This window comes from Pseudophryne corroboree, chromosome 4 (genome assembly GCF_028390025.1).
Source record: "Pseudophryne corroboree isolate aPseCor3 chromosome 4, aPseCor3.hap2, whole genome shotgun sequence".
NCBI lineage: Eukaryota > Metazoa > Chordata > Amphibia > Anura > Myobatrachidae > Pseudophryne > Pseudophryne corroboree.
In genome coordinates, this window is record NC_086447.1 from 384,458,708 (window position 1) to 384,478,659 (window position 19,952).

The 19,952-nt window shown below is 46.0% G+C and overlaps 1 non-coding gene across 1 annotated transcript; it reads right to left on the reverse strand.

Annotated features, from left to right (window-relative positions):
- Positions 1-9,154: 9,154 nt before the first annotated feature.
- TRNAF-GAA (transfer RNA phenylalanine (anticodon GAA)) lies at positions 9,155-9,227 on the reverse strand. The gene has a single exon. It is a non-coding gene; the product is annotated as a tRNA-Phe (tRNA).
- Between the last annotated feature and the right edge of the window lie 10,725 nt (positions 9,228-19,952).

Here is a 19,952-nt window from a genome sequence, read left to right on the forward strand (position 1 = left end):
ATGTTCTAGTCGGGCTGCCAGTTCTTGCATCGGCCTGGCCGCTTGATCCTGGTCTCCGGCTGGATTCATTAGGTCAGTGCTTACTGTCACAACTGAGGGCCTGAGCTGACGGGAGGCAGCCTCAGTTGTAGGGCTGAGATGTACCGGAACCTGGGAGGTTGTATCAGACCCCTGGACATGTAAGTAACATGAATAATAACTGCCCGAAGGCGTGACCACGACAACTTGGATAAAAGTCAATGATGTTTATTATGACAACCCCGCAACACAGCAGCAGTAAAAGAAAACGTAAAAGTCAGCAAAGAATAAATACAGTTCCTGGGTACTACAGGATGGCAGGAGCCACAGGGCACTGGTAGTGTGAGATAGTTCTTATGATCTTCTAGATGGAAAGTCCTTACCAGGCCCGACTGTAGCAATGGAGATAACCCAGGATTGTGCCAGCTGGTGTTCCAGGAAAAGCTGGGTTGCTGAAGATAAAACAGCTGCTGTGGATACTGGCTGGAACCAGACTGTTGTTAGCACGGAGTGGATACTGGCTGGAACCAGTTAAATAATAAATGAACTTGGGAGCGATGAAATATGAACTGAAATGTAGAACTTGAGAGCGGAGAAATAATAATACCGGTGGAGAGTGGTAAAGTGTAGAAAGGACACCGGCCCTTTAAGGGAAGCTGTACTCTGCTGGAAGCTGAGCTGGAAGCAGGTAATGTTGTAGCTGGAAACAGATGAATCCACAATGGATTGGAGAGTCAGGCTACACCGCAGGTGGAATGCTGGTGCGGGTCTCTATGGTGGAAGTCTTGAGACAGGAGCTGGAACCTGGAAGACAATCACAGGAGAGAGACAAACAGGAACTAGGTTTGACAACCAAAGCACTGACGCCTTCCTTGCTCAGGCACAGTGTATTTATACCTGCAGCAAGGAAGGGATTGGCTAGGCAATTATGCAGATTATCAATACTGAGAACAGATTGGTGGAAATGATCAGCTGACAGAATCCAAGATGGCTGCGCCCATGCAGACACTTGGAGGGAAGTTTGGTTTGTAATCCATGTGGTAATGAAAACAGTAATGGCGGCGCCGGCCACCGGAGACAGGAGGCGCCAGGCTGACAGATGCACATCCAACCACGCGGACACAGCAGAGGCCGCGGCTGACGTAATCGCCACTCAGACACTCTGCATGCAGAAGTTCAGGGACGGCGGCGGAGGCCGCGGGAGACGCCATGCCAGGTGTAATATGGCGTTTACTGTGACAGCGTCCCAGAGTGACAGGAGAGGATACAGGAATGTACACATCAGGATAACAGATGGAATCCGGTCCTGGAGCGCTGAGCCAGCCTTAGGAGGCATCTGATGGGTAAGAAATGGCGTCCAGATACCCGGATCGTGACACATTAGTGATGAGCGGGTTCGGTTTCCGAGAAACTGAACCCCCCCGAACTTCACCCTTTTTACACGGGTCCGAGCCATACTCGGATTCTCCCGTATGGCTCGGTTAACCCGAGCGCGCCCGAACGTCATCATCCCGCTGTCGGATTCTCGCGAGATTCGGATTCTATATAAGCAGCCGCGCGTCGCTGCCATTTTCACACGTACATTGAGATTGATAGGGAGAGGACGTGGCTGGCGTCCTCTCCGTTTATAATTGTAGAAGAGACAGTTGATTGCTTGTTTTATTACTAATTGTGGGGAGGATTGGGGAGCAGCTGTTAGGACTCGGAGTAGAGTGCAGAGTTTTGCTGATAGTTACCACCAGTTTTTTTTTATCCGTTCTCTGCCTGAAAAAAATGCTCCATACCATATCTGTGCTCAGTGTGCTGCATGATATATCTGTGCTGAGTGCTCACACTGCTTAATTGTGGGGACTGGGGAGCAGCTATAGCAGGAGTACAGTGCACAGTTTTGCTGACAGTGACCACCAGTATACGTTTGTCGGCCTGAAAAACACTCCTGTGGTGGCTTTTTTTTATACTAGTTTAGCAGTCTGCTGACAGTGTCGACCAGGTCCATTATACTGTATATAGCAGTACGGTAGGCCACTGCTGTACCTACCTCTGTGTCGTCAGTCACTCGTCATCCATTAATAATAATAAGAAGTATAATATCCATCCATCTACATTGTATACCTGTGGTGGCTTTTTTTCTTTATACTAGTTTAGCAGTTTGCTGACAGTGTCCACCAGGTCCATTTATTATACTGTATATAGCAGTACGGTAGGCCACTGCTGTACCTACCTCTGTGTCGTCACTCATCGTCCATAAGTATACTATCAATCCATCTACATTGTATACCTGTGGTGCCTTTTTTTCTTTATACTAGTTTAGCAGTTTGCTGACAGTGTCCACCAGGTCCATTTATTTTACTGTATATAGCAGTACGGTAGGCCACTGCTGTACCTACCTCTGTGTCGTCACTCGTCGTCCATAAGTATACTATCCATCCATCTACATTGTATACCTGTGGTGCCTTTTTTTCTTTATACTAGTAGTACTAGTTTAGCAGTCTGCTGACAGTGTCCACCAGGTCCATTTATTATACTGTATATAGCAGTACGGTAGGCCACTGCTGTACCTACCTCTGTGTCGTCACTCGTCATCCATAAGTATACTATCCATCCATCTACATTGTATACCTGTGGTGCCTTTTTTTCTTTATACTAGTTTAGCAGTTTGCTGACAGTGTCCACCAGGTCCATTTATTATACTGTATATAGCAGTATGGTAGGCCACTGCTGTACCTACCTCTGTGTCGTCACTCGTCGTCCATAAGTATACTATCCATCCATCTACATTGTATAACTGTGGTGGCTTTTTTCTTTATACTAGTAGTACTAGTTTAGCAGTCTGCTGACAGTGTCCACCAGGTCCATTATACTGTATATAGCAGTACGGTAGGCCACTGCTGTACCTACCTCTGTGTCGTCACTCGTCGTCCATAAGTATACTATCCATCCATCTACATTGTATACCTGTGGTGCCTTTTAGTTGTGCGCATTAAAATATGGAGAACAAAAATGTGGAGGTTAAAAAAATAGGGAAAGATCAAGATCCACTTCCACCTCGTGCTGAAGCTGCTGCCACTAGTCATGGCCGAGACGATGAAATGCCATCAACGTCGTCTGCCAAGGCCGATGCCCAATGTCATAGTACAGAGCATGTAAAATCCAAAACACAAAAGATCAGTAAAATGACCCAAAAATCAAAATTAAAAGCGTCTGAGGAGAAGCGTAAACTTGCCAATATGCCATTTACGACACGGAGTGGCAAGGTACGGCTGAGGCCCTGGCCTATGTTCATGGCTAGTGGTTCAGCTTCACTTGAGGATGGAAGCACTCATCCTCTCGCTAGAAAAAAGAAAAGACTTAAGCTGGCAAAAGCACAGCAAAGAACTGTGCGTTCTTCGAAATTACAAATCCCCAAGGAGAGTCCAATTGTGTCGGTTGCGATGCCTGACCTTCCCAACACTGGACAGGAAGAGCTTGCGCCTTCCACCATTTGCACGCCCCCTGCAAGTGCTGGAAGGAGCACCCGCAGTCCAGTTCCTGATAGTCAAATTGAAGATGTCAGTGTTGAAGTACACCAGGATGAGGATATGGGTGTTGCTGGCGCTGGGGAGGAAATTGACAAGGAGGATTCTGATGGTGAGGTGGTTTGTTTAAGTCAGGCACCCGGGGAGACGCCTGTTGTCCGTGGGAAGAATATGGCCATTGACATGCCTGGTCAAAATACAAAAAAAATCAGCTCTTCGGTGTGAAATTATTTCAACACAAATGCGGACAACAGGTGTCAAGCCATGTGTTGCCTTTGTCAAGCTGTAATAAGTAGGGGAAAGGACGTTAACCACCTCGGAACATCCTCCCTTATACGTCACCTGCAGCGCATTCATCATAAGTCAGTGACAAGTTCAAAAACTTTGGGCGACAGCGGAAGCAGTTCACTGACCAGTAAATCCCTTCCTCTTGTAACCAAGCTCCTGCAAACCACACCACCAACTCCCTCAGTGTCAATTTCCTCCTTACCCAGGAAAGCCAATAGTCCTGCAGGCCATGTCACTGGCAAGTCTGACGAGTCCTCTCCTGCCTGGGATTCCTCCGATGCATCCTTGAGTGTAACGCCTACTGCTGCTGGCGCTGCTGTTGTTGCTGCTGGGAGTTGATCGTCATCCCAGAGGGGAAGTCGGAAGACCACTTGTACTACTTCCAGTAAGCAATTGACTGTACAACAGTCCTTTGCGAGGAAGATGAAATATCACACAGTCATCCTGCTGCAAAGCGGATAACTGAGGCCTTGGCAGCCTGGGCGGTGAGAAACGTGGTTCCGGTATCCATCGTTAATTCAGAGCCAACTATAGACTTGATTGAGGTACTGTGTCCCCGGTACCAAATACCATCTAGGTTCCATTTCTCTAGGCAGGTGATACCGAAAATGTACACAGACCTCAGAAAAAGACTCACCAGTGTCCTAAAAAATGCAGTTGTACCCAATTTCCACTTAACCACGGACATGTGGACAAATGGAGCAGGGCAGACTCAGGACTATATGACTGTGACAGCCCACTGGGTAGATGTATTGCCTCCCGATGCAAGAACAGCAGCGGCGGCCCCAGTAGCAGCATCTCGCAAATGCCAACTCGTTCCTAGGCAGGCTACGCTTTGTATCACCGCTTTCCAGAATACGCACACAGCTGAAAAACTCTTACGGCAACTGAGGAAGATCATCGCAGAATGGCTTACCCCAATTGGACTCTCCTGGGGATTTGTGACATCGGACAACGCCAGCAATATTGTGCGTGCATTACATCTGGGCAAATTCCAGCACGTCCCATGTTTTGCACATACCTTGAATTTGGTGGTGCAGAATTATTTAAAAAACGACAGGGGCATGCAAGAGATGCTGTCGGTGGCCCGAAGAATTGCGGGCCACTTTCGGCGTTCAGGCACCGCGTACAGAAGACTGGAGTACCACCAAAAATACCTGAACCTGCCCTGCCATCATCTGAAGCAAGAGGTGGTAACGAGGTGGAATTCAACCCTCTATATGCTTCAGAGGATGGAGGAGCAGCAAAAGGCCATTCAAGCCTATACATCTGGCCACGATATAGGCAAAGGAGGTGGAATGCACCTGTCTCAAGCGCAGTGGAGAATGATTTCAACGTTGTGCAAGGTTCTGCAACCCTTTGAACTTGCCACACGTGAAGTCAGTTCAGACACTGCCAGCCTGAGTCAGGTCATTCCTCTCATCAGGCTTTTGCAGAAGAAGCTGGAGACATTGAAGGAGGAGCTAAAACAGAGCGATTCCGCTAGGCATGTGGGACTTGTGGATGGAGCCCTTGATTCGCTTAAACAGGATTCACGGGTGGTCAATCTGTTGAAATCAGAGCACTATATTTTGGCCACCGTGCTCGATCCTAGATTTAAAACCTACGTTGTATCTCTCTTTCCAGCAGACACAAGTCTGCAGGGGTTCAAAGACCTGCTGGTGAGAAAATTGTCAAGTCAAGCGCAACGTGACCCGTCAACAGCTCCTACTTCACATTCTCTCGCAACTGGGGGTGCGAGGAAAAGGCTAAGAATTCCGAGCCCACCCGCTGGCGGTGATGCAGGGCAGTCTGGAGCGAGTGATGACATATTGTCCGGACTGAAGGACCTGGCAACGATTACTGACATGTCGTCTACTGTCACTGCATATGATTCTCTCACCATTGAAAGAATGGTGGAGGATTATATGAGTGACCGCATCCAAGTAGGCACATCAGACAGTCCGTACGTAAACTGGCAGGAAAAAGAGGCAATTTGGAGGCCCTTGCAGAAACTGGCTTTATTCTACCTAAGTTGCCCTCCCTCCAGTGTGTACTCCGAAAGAGTGTTTAGTGCAGCCGCTCACCTTGTCAGCAATCGGCGTACGAGGTTACTTCCAGAAAATGTGGAGAAGATGATGTTCATTAAAATGAATTATAATCAATTCCTCCGTGGAGACATTCACCAGCAGCAATTGCCTCCAGAAAGTACACGGGGACCTGAGATGGTGGATTCCAGTGGGGACGAATTAATAATCTGTGAGGAGGGGGATGTACACAGTGAAAGGGGTGATGAATCGTAGGATGAGGAGGAGGTGGACATCTTGCCTCTGTAGAGCCAGTTTGTGCAAGGAGAGATTGATTGCTTCTTTTTTGGTGGGGGCCCAAACCAACCAGTCATTTCAGTCACAGTTGTGTGGCAGACCCTGTCGCTGAAATGATGGGTTCGTTAAAGTGTGCATGTCCTGTTTATACAACATAAGGGTGGGTGGGAGGGCCCAAGGACAATTCCCTCTTGCACCTCTTTTTTCTTTCATTTTTCTTTGCATCATGTGCTGTTTGGGGAGTATTTTTTTGAAGGGCCATCCTGCGTGACACTGCAGTGCCACTCCTAGATGGGCCAGATGTTTGTGTCGGCCACTTGGGTCGCTTATCTTAGTCACACAGCTACCTCATTGCGCCTCTTTTTTTCTTTGCATCATGTGCTGTTTGGGGAGTATTTTTTGGAAGGGCCATCCTGCATGACACTGCAGTGCCACTCCTAGATGGGCCAGGTGTTTGTGTCGGCCACTTGTGTCGCTTAGCTTAGTCACACAGCGACCTTGGTGCACCTCTTTTTTTCTTTGCATTATGTGCTGTTTGGGGAGTATTTTTTTGAAGGGCCATCCTGCGTGATACTGCAGTGCCACTCCTAGATGGGCCAGATGTTTGTGTCGGCCACTTGGGTCGCTTATCTTAGTCACACAGCTACCTCATTGCGCCTCTTTTTTTCTTTGCATCATGTGCTGTTTGGGGAGTATTTTTTTGAAGGGCCATCCTGCGTGACACTGCAGTGCCACTCCTAGATGGGCCAGGTGTTTGTGTCGGCCACTTGTGTCGCTTAGCTTAGTCACACAGCGACCTTGGTGCGCCTCTTTTTTTCTTTGCATCATGTGCTGTTTGGGGAGTATTTTTTTTAAGTGCCATCCTGTCTGACACTGCAGTGCCACTCCTAGATGGGCCAGGTGTTTGTGTCGGCCACTTGGGTCGCTTAGCTTAGTCACACAGCTACCTCATTGCACCTCTTTTTTTCTTTGCATCATGTGCTGTTTGGGGACAATTTTTTTGAAGGGCCATCCTGTCTGACACTGCAGTGCCACTCCTAGATGGGCCAGGTGTTTGTGTCGGCCACTTGGGTCGCTTAGCTTAGCCATCCAGCGACCTCGGTGCAAATTTTAGGACAAAAATAATATTGTGAGATGTGAGGTGTTCAGAATAGACTGAAAATGAGTGGAAATTGTGGTTATTGAGGTTAATAATACTTTGGGATCAAAATGACCCCCAAATTCTATGATTTAAGCTGTTTTTGAGGGTTTTTTGAAAAAAACAACCGAATCCAAAACACACCCGAATCCGACAAAAAAATTTCGGTGAGGTTTGGCCAAAACGCGTCCGAATCCAAAACACGGCCGCGGAACCGAACACAAAACCAAAACACAAAACCCGAAAAATTTCCGGTGCACATCACTAGCAATCATACATTACCAGGAAAGTCCAGGAACAGAGCATTTTCTCCCTCATGGAGAGGGTCAGGTAGTCAAGTATGATAAAAGGACATGAATGGGATATTGGCTAGTTTATAGAGCATGAGAGTACTCTGAGGCATATAAATGGACATGAAAGGGCCCGAGGCATATAAAATTCAGTTTCAGCCACACCCCTGACCATGCCCCCTGTCCAGGAAATGAAAATGAAAAGGAAGTTACTCTAGCTCTGCTCCAGTGCTGCTTAAATAGAAAGCTAGGAATATGAACTCACTTTGTCTCTAAGCCAGGCATTCTGGGCAATGCTATCTGATGTCTCTTCAGAGCGCTCAGATAGTGCTCCAAGGAAACTGTGCCAGACATTAAATTAGCCTCATGCATTTAAAAATGAAGTTCCATCAATGCTTTAGAACATGATCTTTGACAGTGAAAATGTCACCAGGACCAAATACATATATATGTATAGCACGCGCACGGCATCTTTTCAAAGATCACTTGCTGCTTTGCAGAGGAGCGGGTGATCAAAGACTCCCCCAACTGCCCCCCACCGCCTGTGGGACACTGCTGCCCTCGGGGAGGGGGGGGGGGGGACAGTGGGACAGTGTCTGAATAGCGAGATAGTGGGACTGTCGCACTGGAATTGGGACATTTGGGAGGTATGCATTAAATAAGGCACTACTATAGTTCAGTAAATAAACTAGGGCACTATTATGAGGCATACCGTGAACAACTGCATTGGGACAGGGGCCCCTTCAAAATGTTGCTGTAGGGCCCACAAAGTTCTAGCTACACCCCTGTAACTGGTTATCTGTGGAACTTTATACAAAGGCTGATTGCATATTAGTTTTCATTTGTTTATAAGTGGCATATTTTTGTCAATGATGTAATATCTACATTGGTAAAGTTTGCTACAGCAGCAAGTACATTCAGACAATACAACTACTGTGTTGCTGGAGATATAATAAGTATAGAAGGAATGTACCTTAGAGCAAGTTTTAATGTTATTCTCAGCTAGATATTGCATTTAGTAACCTTTGGTGAATTCCATCAATCATTTTGCTTTCCATAATCAACGCAGTGCACACAATACAAGGAAGTTGTTGCTTTAGACGGCTTGCAAAGCTGTGAAGATTTGACATGTAGTTAATGATCCAGCTTGAAGGCAGCCATTATTTACTATGGAAGGAAACGGAAGAAATGGCCTTGTTGCTAGCTGCATTATCTCTCATGTGAGAAAAACACACAAAAATGAACACACTGAAATACATTATGTTTTTCAGCTGATGACATATTTTCTTGCTGAATGTTTAGAAAGGAAAAAATCACCGGTATACGAACTCTGACAGGCTTGAACTACCTATGGCTTTTTAATTACTGGTGAACTAAAAGTCCCAGGATGTTGTGTTCATCTATTCTAAAGCCAGAGAGCCCATATTCATGTCTGTATGTAAAATTAAAGCCTTTTATTGCAGTTATAAATCAGACATTTACTGTACCTACCTTATTTCTATGTGTACTTACCTGTCCTTATTTCGATGTTGTACCATGATCAGAAAGTTCACACTGATTTACAGTAAATTGCTTTTCACTGAAGAACAACTTACCAAAGCATGCCGAAACCCGGGATCGAACCAGGGACCTTTAGATCTTCAGTCTAACGCTCTCCCAGCTGAGCTATTTCGGCAAGCTCTATGAATGATAATGTTTATTTGGGGTGCTAAAGATAATGCAAACTAAAATAACATGAAATGTTCTTTAAGATCAAACCTTAGCATGACAGCTTCTCAGCTACAGTATGGTACTGTAGGTTACAAAGTATTTCCATAAAGCCACCATGTTTTTATGTGGAAAAACTCCCACTGGAGATGTCATGCCGACAATGAATCATTGACACTACCTGTATGCCATGGCCATGTCCCCTCTCATTAATTTCCATAGGCTAATATTTGGAAGGATACATTTGATAACATTTAATTCATACTTGCACATATGTTATTTTTTTACCTCCCCTCTGGGAGATCCTAAAAGAGGTGCATGGTGGGACAATTCACATGCTTCCTTTTCTAGGCAGTGACACGATTTATGTCATAGGAGAAAAGTGCTATATAAATATTATTACAGTGCCTTGCTAAAGTATTCACCTTCCTTTGCATTTTTCATATTTTGTTGCCTCACAACCTGGAATTAAAATGGATTGTTTGAAGGTTTGCATCATTTCATTCACAGAACATGCCTACAACTTTGAAGATGTTTTTTTATTGTGAAGCAAACAACAAAAAGGACAAAATAACAGAAAACTTCAGTGCGCATAACTATTTACCCCCCTAAAGTCAGTACTTTGTAGAGCCACCTTTTGCGGCAATTACAGCTGCAAGTCACTTTGGATAAGTCTCTATGAGCTTGCCACATCTTGCCACTGGGACTTTTGCCTATTCCTCAAGGGAAAACTGCTCCTGCTCCTTCATGTTGGATGGTTTTTGCTTGTGAACAGCAATCTTCAATTCTGACCACAGATTCTCAATTGGCTTGAGATCTGAGCTTTGACTAGGCCGTTCCAACACATTTAACCACTTGCCTGGCATGGTCGCATCAGATGCGACCATGCCTGTAAGTGCTCTAGCTGACCTGTTCGTAGAGGATGCAACCAGTCAGATAGAGAGTGTTAGCAGCGGTGGGGAAGGGAAACTTCCCTCCGCTGCTGCTGTCAGAGGGACCGGAAGGTCCCTCTGCCTCCCTGCACTCTTCCCTACTGATTGCCATGCTGCCGATCACTGCTGATCAGTCGGCACGGCAGGATCCCCCCCTTCTCCAGCGGCTGCAGACAATAACAGCCGCTGGGAGTGTAAATTAACCCTCCCAATCCACCCGCAGATGCCCTCTATATACCTGGAAAGCTGCGATGTTTCCGATGGTCACAATGTTCCCGATCAATGTTTCGATGTTTGGGGAAAAGTTTAGAAAAATAATCAAATTTGTTTACTTTTTTTAACTAAAATAATTTTGGATAGGGTTAAATTCATGTTCTTCACCTAATTCACTCATTTAAAAAAAAAACAATTTCGGAGCTATTTTTGGCAAAATAAATTGTCAGTTAAGTGATTAAATGTTTCCCCTTAAATCACTCAAGTGTTGCTTTAGCAGTATGCTTCAGACTATTGTCCTGCTGGAAGGTGAACCTCCATCCCAGTCTCAAATCACAAGCAGACTGAAACAGGTTTTGCTCAAGAATATCCCTGTATTTAGCACCATCCATCTTTCCCTTGATGTGAAACAGTTTCCCAGTCCCTGCTGCTGAAAAATATCCCCACAGCATGATGTTGCCACCACCATGTTTCATTGTGGGGTTGGTGTTCTTTGGGTGATGGGATGTGTTGGGTTTGCGTCAGACGTAGCATTTTCCTTGCTGGCCGAAAAGTTCAATTTTAGTCTCATCTGACCATAGCACCTTCCTTCATACTTTTGGGGACTCGTCCACATGCCTTTTGGCAAACTCAAAACATGCCTTCTTGTTTTTAACACTAAGTAATGGCTTTTGTCTGGCCACTCTTCCTTAGAGCCCAGCTCTATGGAGTGTATGGCTTATTGTGGTCACATGCGTAGATACACCTGTCTCTGCTGTGGAACTCTGCAGCTCCTTCAGGGTTACCTTTGGACTCGTGCTGCCTCTCTGATTAATTCCCTCCTTGCCTGGTCTGTGAGTTTTGGTGGCCGGCCCTCTCTTGGCAGGTTTGTTGTAGTACCATGTTCTTTCCATTTAAAGATGATGTATTTAATGGTGCTTCGGGGATCATCAAAGATTTGGATATTTTGTTTATAACCCAACCCTGACTTGCACTTCTCAACAATGTTGTCCCTGACTTGTTTGGAGAGCTCTTTGGTCTTCATGGTGTGATGCCTCTTGCTTAGTGGTATTGCAGCCTCTGGGGCCTTTCAAAAAAGGTGTTTTTATACTGACAGATCATGTGACACTTAGATTGCACAGAGGTGGACTTCATTTCACTAATTATGTGACTTCTGAAGGTAATGGGTTGCACCAGAGCCTTTGAGGGACTTCATAGCAAAGGGGGCAAATACATATGCACATGGCAATTTTCAAATTGTTATTTATCAAAATTATTTTTTATAGAAATTTTTCTCATTTCACTTCACCAACTTAGACTATTTTGTGCAGATCCATCACATAAAATTCAGGTTAAAAAATATATATATATTACAGGTTGTAATGTAACAAAATAGGTAAAAAGCCAAGGGGGTGAATACTTTAGCAAGGCACTGTATTATTATTATTATTATTATTATTATTATTACATCCGACTCAAGGAAAATGGATGGACTCTGTGAAGTGGAATGCTGTTCTGGGAGTCCTGGTGTACTCATTGAAATTCTGGCGTGTATGACTGTGAACTTAGCTATGCATCTGCCTAATAAACGGTGCATGAACTCGCCTTCCCTAAAGTGTGAAAGATAAACAGATGCTATAGGAGGTAATTCCAAGTTGATCGCAGCAGGATTTTTGATAGCAATTGGGCAAAACCATGTGCACTGCAGGGGAGGCAGATATAACATGTGCAGAAAGAGTTAGATTTGGGTGGGTTATTTTATTTCTGTGCAGGGTAAATACTGGCTGCTTTATTTTTACACTGCAATTTAGATTGCAGATTGAACTCACCACACCCAAATCTAACTCTATCTGCACATGTTATATCTGCCTCCCCTGCAGTGCACATGGGCCCTCATTCCGAGTTGTTCGCTCAGTAATTTTCTTCGCATCGCAGCGATTTTCCGCTAATTGCGCATGCGCAATGTTCACACTGCGACTGCGCCAAGTAAATTTGCTAAGAAGTTTGGTATTTTACTCACGGCATTACGAGTTTTTTTCTTCGTTCTGGTGATCGGAGTGTGATTGACAGGAAGTGGGTGTTTCTGGGCGGAAACTGGCTGTTTTATGGGAGTGTGTGAAAAAACGCTGCCGTTTCTGGGAAAAACGCGTGAGTGGCTGAAGAAACGGGGGAGTGTCTGGGCGAACGCTGGGTGTGTTTGTGACGTCAAACCAGAAACGACAAGCACTGAACTGATCGCACTGGAAGAGTAAGTCTCGAGCTACTCAGAAACTGCACAGAAAAATCTTTTCGCAATATTGCGAATACTTCGTTCGCAATTCTGCTAAGCTAAGATACACTCCCAGAGGGCGGCGGCTTAGCGTGTGTACTGCTACGAAAAGCGGCTAGCGAGCGAACAACTCGGAATGAGGGCCATGGTTTTGCCCAATTGCTAACAAAAATCCTGCTGCGATCAACTTGGAATTACCCCCATAGTGGGATGTTTTGTGTTCTTCTTTAGTTGTCAGGTGAACTACAGAAGATACCAGTGTCTGTGTGTTTCCAAATCCCCAGCAGTGGTAATTGCTTTTGTTCCTATATAAATTTGGAAGACCATAATGACGTGATTAATTCATTTGTGAGCACTATGGTCGGTATTGACAATTTATTACTAATACATTGCTATATTATTAGTTGGAGTTTTCAATATCAGGCATAGCATTTTAACACGTACTGTAATTAACATTTATTAATATAGCACCTGTATGTGTTGCACTACTTTCCAAATGGAATCAAACACAGTATGGCAAGATCAGGATAAGGATGTCGTCTCCTGGGCTGGGGTAGACAGGTGCACTTTCATACAGCAGCCAATAGCCTTGGTATAAGTTGCCACAGCTATATGAAAGACAAAACAATAAAAGAATAAACCTAGCCTGTCCAGTTCTAACTAAACAAAAGGTTTTCCTCCCTCAAAGTGAAAAAACCTAGGGGGTCATTCCGACCTGATCGCACGCTGCCGTTTTTTACAGCTGTGTGATCAGGTCTGTAGTGCGTCTGTGCATGGGTCACAATGCGCAGGTGCGTCGCCAGGCAGCGACAGAACTAACAAAGAAAGTGATCGCGCCCGTGACCACAAAAAGATTGACAGGAAGAGGCCGGCCGGAGGTGTCAACTGACCGTTTTCAGGGAGTGTCCGCTCGAACGCAGGCATGCCTAGCTGTTTCCAGGGAGGGATCCTGACGTCAACTACATCCTGGATAATCGCAGCGGGTGAGTAAGTCCTGAGCTGTGCAGAAACTTCACAAACTTTGTTTGTGCAGCTCTCTGGGCAAGCGAGCGCAGCCCTGCACAGCGATTCCCTCCTACCCTGTAGGTGGCGACTACATGATCGCAGCAGAACTAAAAGTAGCCTGCTAGCGATCAGGTCGGAATGACCCCCCCAATGTCCCTTTCACAAAAAAGCAGTATTAGCAGAGTACTTACAGCAATTAATCAGTGTCTCATAACAGACATGATGCATGCTCTCTAGGTAGTGAGATACTGCTAGACAGGCTGACACACCTCTATTACCCGACACAGGTGCACAAAGTGAAACAATCAAGGGTGCTTGAACTTGCATGCTTACTACTTAAGCCCTCTACACACTCAGCGACCCATCGTAGGTGCGGGTGATGAGGGGCGTGAAAGTTTTTTTCACTCCCCATGTCACCCAGCCCCATTCCCGAACATGCAGATCGTCCATATCGACCTGCACGTTCAAATGACGGGATACCAACGATGAACGAGCAGGGGGACGCGCATCGTTCATCGTTGGTGGCTCCACACTGAACGATATGAATGATATATTGTTCAAAAAATTAATGATATCGTTCATATAGCTCACTATATCATCCAGTGTGTAGGGGGCTATAGTTTTTAACTGGGCACATATATACCTCCATTCCCTCTCCTGGAGTGACAAAATGCTCTTTCCCTGGACTTTTCTCTTAATTTGTGATTGCCATCACCTGTTTTGAACAGGTTAATGGATAAGAAAGGTGTTTCAGCACAGGTGATGGCAAGCATACATTAATAGGGAAGTCCAGGAACAGAGCATTGTGTCCCTCCTGGAGAGGGTCATGTTGGAAGGTATGTACCTCCCATCAGCAACTTCTGTGCTTCTGTCATAACAGTAATACAATAATACTGGGGTACTGTATGTCAAACATTCAAAGAGGTAAGATTGCCCTTTTGCAAGCTTACAATTATTAGTAAAGTAGGAGCTTGATACATAAGATTAAGAGCCTCATATTGCATTTTGCAACAGAAAAGTGCTAAGTGGGGCTACATGATCTAATCACATAGCATACCTCCCAACTGTCCCGATTTTAGTGTAGGTGTGATTAAGATCGATTTCAATTGATCTGAGATCAATTAAAATCAATCAAAATTGACCTTTAGTAAATATACCTCTAAGTAGATTGCAGGGACGTGCAGTCAGAGGAGGCAGGGCCTCCCTGTCATTAATGATTAAAATAATACAAAGAAGATACTTATGACACATATTCTGTGTCATACTGTAAGTTTCTCCTTTATATTAATCTAATAATTTTTACTGTTAGAATGGGTATGGGAGGCACCGACAGTGGTGCCTCCCCTTGTCACTGGGAAGTAAAAGACCATTGAAAATATATTGGAAAATGGCACCTACTAAAGTGCCGCTTTGATACAGGGACGTGCTTTCAACCCATGATAGCACGCCCCTGTCATTGAGACCAGATGTGATTGAACAGCGGATCCGTCATTGGATCCGCTGCCATCACTGTGTGGGTGCGGGCTAATGCGGCGGGGACTTGGTGATGATGCAGGCTTCAGTGGTGGCGGGACGCGGCGAAGGGGCTGGCGTCAGTGGCGGCAGGGATGGATCCGAGATCCCTGCCTGCCGTTCTGCAGAGTTTAGCATCAGAGCGGTACCCATTTCAAAAATGGGGCCTCAGCAACATTTTCTAAATTAAAGATGGCCGCCGCAGTCAGTCCGACAGCGAAGGAGGAGCATTAAAGAGCTCCTGAATCTAGAAGAGCCAATGGAAATCCTGGTTGGGCGGCAGCCATGAAAAAGAGCTTAAAGGCCGCCGCCCACCAGGCGAAGACGCCGTAAGCCCTGGGAAGGTGGTGGCCATGAAGAAGAGCTTGAAGGCCGCCGCCTCCCAGGTTAAGTCCCTGAATAATAAAAAACTATGTCTTGTATTTATTTTAATATTTTCTTTATAGGAGGACTACAGGTGCCAGCGGGCCCCTTAATGCCCAGGCATGCTGGCACTTGTTGTTCTCCAAGTGCTGGCATGCAGGGGCAGGCTTGCTGAGACCTGTAGGCCACGGGGTGCCTGGCATAGCCCAGGGGTGGAGATGTTGCTCAGGAGGGGGGACCCAATTAAAAAAATTCAGGTCCCCACTTTCTGAGGAATGCCAACCCTGGGCTGACTGGTTTGGGGGCTGTTTAATGTTATGGCAAGGGGACCCCATACTGAGTGTTTCCTCTGCTGTGGCATTATCCTCCTGGCTTGTACAGCCTGGTGCTGGTTTTAGTGATGTAAGGGGGACGATATGTTTTTTTTTTTTCGAGGGAGATGGGTCTGTTGGTTAGCCAGTGCCTCCCCAGCCACTGATTGAGTTTTGAAAAATAATAATGGATTACAGTTCATTATAAATGGATCTACTTCGATATCCCGGTGCTCAGGATTGTGGTGCCCAGCATACCGGCGCCAGGATCCCTACCACTGGAATGCCATCAGTGGGGCGAGCACAAAAGAGCCCCTTGCAGGCATGCTGTGCTAGTCACACTGCGCTCGCCACACTGCGGGCACGTGGCGTGCTACGCATGTAACGCTTTTTATTCTCCCTCCAGGTGTGTCGTGGACACCCCAAGAGGGAGAATAGTTGTCGGTATCCTGGCGCCGGTATGCTGAGTGCCGGGAACCCAACAGCCGGACTATCGAATGCTTCCCATTATAAACTAGTCTAGGGAGGATGGTCATGGAATTTGACAGACATGTCTAAAATGAAATGAATTTAAAGAGCATAACTGAAACTGTGGAGGTTAGGGGAAGGTCCTATTGTAGTAGGAGGAAAGAGAAGAGGAAAATGAATACTGCTGAGGACTTCTTTGTATGCAGGGCTGTTTCTAGACTATTTGGCTTCCAGTGCGAACAGTAAAATAAATGTGCCCCTCTCAATAGACATTTTAAAATGTACCCATCCCCCCATATACATAAAAAGACTATTTTGCATGCACCACAGGGTGTGTGTTCCTGGTGAGGGGGCGTGGCCTTGCTAAAATGGACATGGTCTCTCAGGAATAGACTGTGTACACTCAGACCTCAGCCACCACAGAAAAGAAAAAAAATCCACAATATTAAGCCTCAAATAGTAATGCCTATTGTATTATTATATGTCCCCTGCACCACATTATGCCACACACCACAATGCAGTGATACATTATGCCCTACAGTAAGGCTTCTAATTACTTTTAAATTACCTGCTTGTTGTCATGGGTTTCGTGCTCTGGGTTCCATCAGGGGCGTTTTAAGAGAGGAGGAGGACCGTGTTCAGCTTCCTCCGTCGGGCCCCCTCCTCTCTGCCCGGAGCGCCATAGAGTCTGAGCCCTAGAGGGCTCAGACTCTACTGCGCATGAGCAGATCTCCGGGAAAATGGTGCGGCGCCCATTTTCCCTGAGATCTCTCTACTGCGCATGCGCAGAACGCTGTGAAATGGCCGCTGGGCCATTTTCACTGTGTTCTAGCGGCGCTGCGGATGCCGGCGCTGGACTTCGGAGGGGTAAGTATTTTACAAATGGGTGCAGTGTGTGTGGTGGGGGCCCCCTCTGGACACCCATTATAGAAATGCCAGTGGGTTCCATGCTTATTGCAGGTGTTACATGCTCTGGGATCAATGCTCATTGCCAGGGATTTCATGCTCTGGGTGTAATGCTTGTTGCCAGTGGTGTCTCCACAGGAGGGGCTGCAGGTCAGTTCAAATTTGAAATAGGGGAGCCAGACCAACTGTCACCAACTGCCATTTCAAACTGACTCACTGTCAGTTGGTGTGACACCCCTATTTTAATTTTGAACTGAACTGCAGCTGGAGCCAACCCTGCTTGCTGCCGGGGGGGTGTAATACTCGTTGCCAGGGTTTCCATGCTCATTGCCAGGGGTTTCATGTAAGGATGAGCGGGTTTGGTTCCCATAGATCCACCCCCCCACCCCCACCTAGGGGATCCGAGGCGATCCAAGCCACAGCTCGGATCTCCCGGCCCACCCCGGATCCCCAATCGAGGCAAAACCTCAGGATCCCGCTGTCGGATCAAGAGATTTTGCCTCGGATGCTGGTCTCCATAGTAAACTATTGAAGACCGTTGATTAGCAAAGAGACCCACACTATATCCGACCCACATTGTATTTGATCTGCACCAAACAGCACATAAAGGCCCCAAACAGCACATGATGCAAAGAAGAAAAAGAGGTGCAATTAGGTAGCAGGATGGCCAAGCAAAGCGAAACAAGTGTGCGGCACAAACACCTGGCCCATCTAGGAGTGGCACTGCAGTGTCAGACAGGATGGCACTTTTCAAAAACTAGGCCCCAAACAGCACCTCATGCAAAGATGTAGAAGAGGTGCAATGAGGTAGGTGTATGACTAAGCCAAGCGACACAAACAATTGGCCCATCTAGGAGTGGCACTACAGTGGCAGACAGGAGGGCATATATCCATAAAAAAGACCCCAAAACAGCACCTCATGCAAAGATGTAGAAGAGGTGCAATGAGGTAGCTGTATGACTAAGCCAAGCGACACAAACAATTGGGCCATCTAGGAGTGGCACTGCAGTGTCAGACAGGATGGCACTTTTCAAAAACTAGGCCCCAAACAGCACCTCATGCAAAGATGTAGAAGAGGTGCAATGAGGTAGGTGTATGATTAAGCCAAGCGACACAAACAATTGGCCCATCTAGGAGTGGCACTACAGTGGCAGACAGGAGGGCAGATATAAAAAAAACTCCCCTAACAGCACATGATGTAAAGAAGAAAAAGAGGTGCACCGAGGTTGCTGTATGACTAAGCTAAGCGACACAACCACCTGGCCCATCTATTAGTGTCACGCAGTGGCTGAATGTCGAAAGTGGGCCACAATTGTTTGGTCCACTTACAGCATCTCCTGCACACCCCTGTCATTTTTCAAAAATTCTGCAATTGGTGGATTTATACAGTAGTACCCCAGGACTAATACAGCAGTACCCCTGGACTCATACAGCAGTGTCAGACAGGATGGCACTTTTTAACAACTAGGCCCAAAACAGTACCTCATGCAAAGTTGTCGAAGAGGTGCAATGAGGTAGCTGTATGACTAAGCCTAGCGACACAAACAATGCCCACTGGAATTATACATCCAAATCACTGGAATTATATGTCCAAATCACTGGAATTATACGTCCAAATTACTGGAATTAAATGGCGAAATCACTGGAATTATACTGCAAAATCACTGGGATTATACGTCAAAATCACTGGAATTATACGTCAAAATCACTGGAATTAAATAGTAAAATGGAGGTTGAGGGTTTCCATCATCATGTGAAGCTGAACCACTAGTCATGAACATAGGCCAGGTCCTTAGCCGTTCCTTGCCACTCGTGTCGTAAATGGCATATTGCCAAGTTTACGTTTCTCCTCAGACCATTTCAATTTCTTTTTTTGGGTCTTTTTACTGAACTTTGGCTTTTTAGATTTTACATGCCCTCTACTATCACATTGGGCATCGGCCTTGGCACTAGACGATGGCATTTCATTGTTCTATGTCATGGCTAGTGGCAGCAGCTTCAGCACTAGGAGGAAGTGGTTCTTGATCTTTCCCTATTTTATCCTCCAAATTTTTGTTCTCCATTATTTTTCCGGAGTTATATAACACAATATGTGGCACGGGAATGACTGATGGCTGATGCACAAGACTCTACCACTTGTCTGATGCAGGACAGTACAGCAACACTGTAAGGGACTTGTTATTATTATTATTATATGGCAGCACTGGACATATGGCCGCAGAGTATACCACTGTGACTGCCTGGGCACTGGAATGGCTGATGGCTGATGCACAGGACACTACCACTAGTCTGATGCAGGACAATACAGCAACACTGTAAGGGACTTGTAAGTATTATTATTATTATTATACGGAAGCACTGGACATATGGCAGCAGAGTATACCACTGTGACTGCCTGGTCACTGGAATGAGTGATGGCTGATGCACAGCACACTACCACTGGACTGATGCAGCACAATACACCATCACTGAACTGATGCAGCACAACACAGCAGCAATGGACATATGGCAGCAAGAGGAAACAACCACTGTGACTGTCTGGTCACTGGAATGACTGATGGCTGATGCACAGGACACTACCACTGGACTGATGCAGCACAATACACCACCACTGAACTGATGCAGCACAACACAGCAGCAATGGACATATGGCAGCAAGGTGACACAACCACTGTGACTGGACAAATACAGCACAAGACACAGACACTGAGAGAACGGAGAAACGTCCTCTCTCT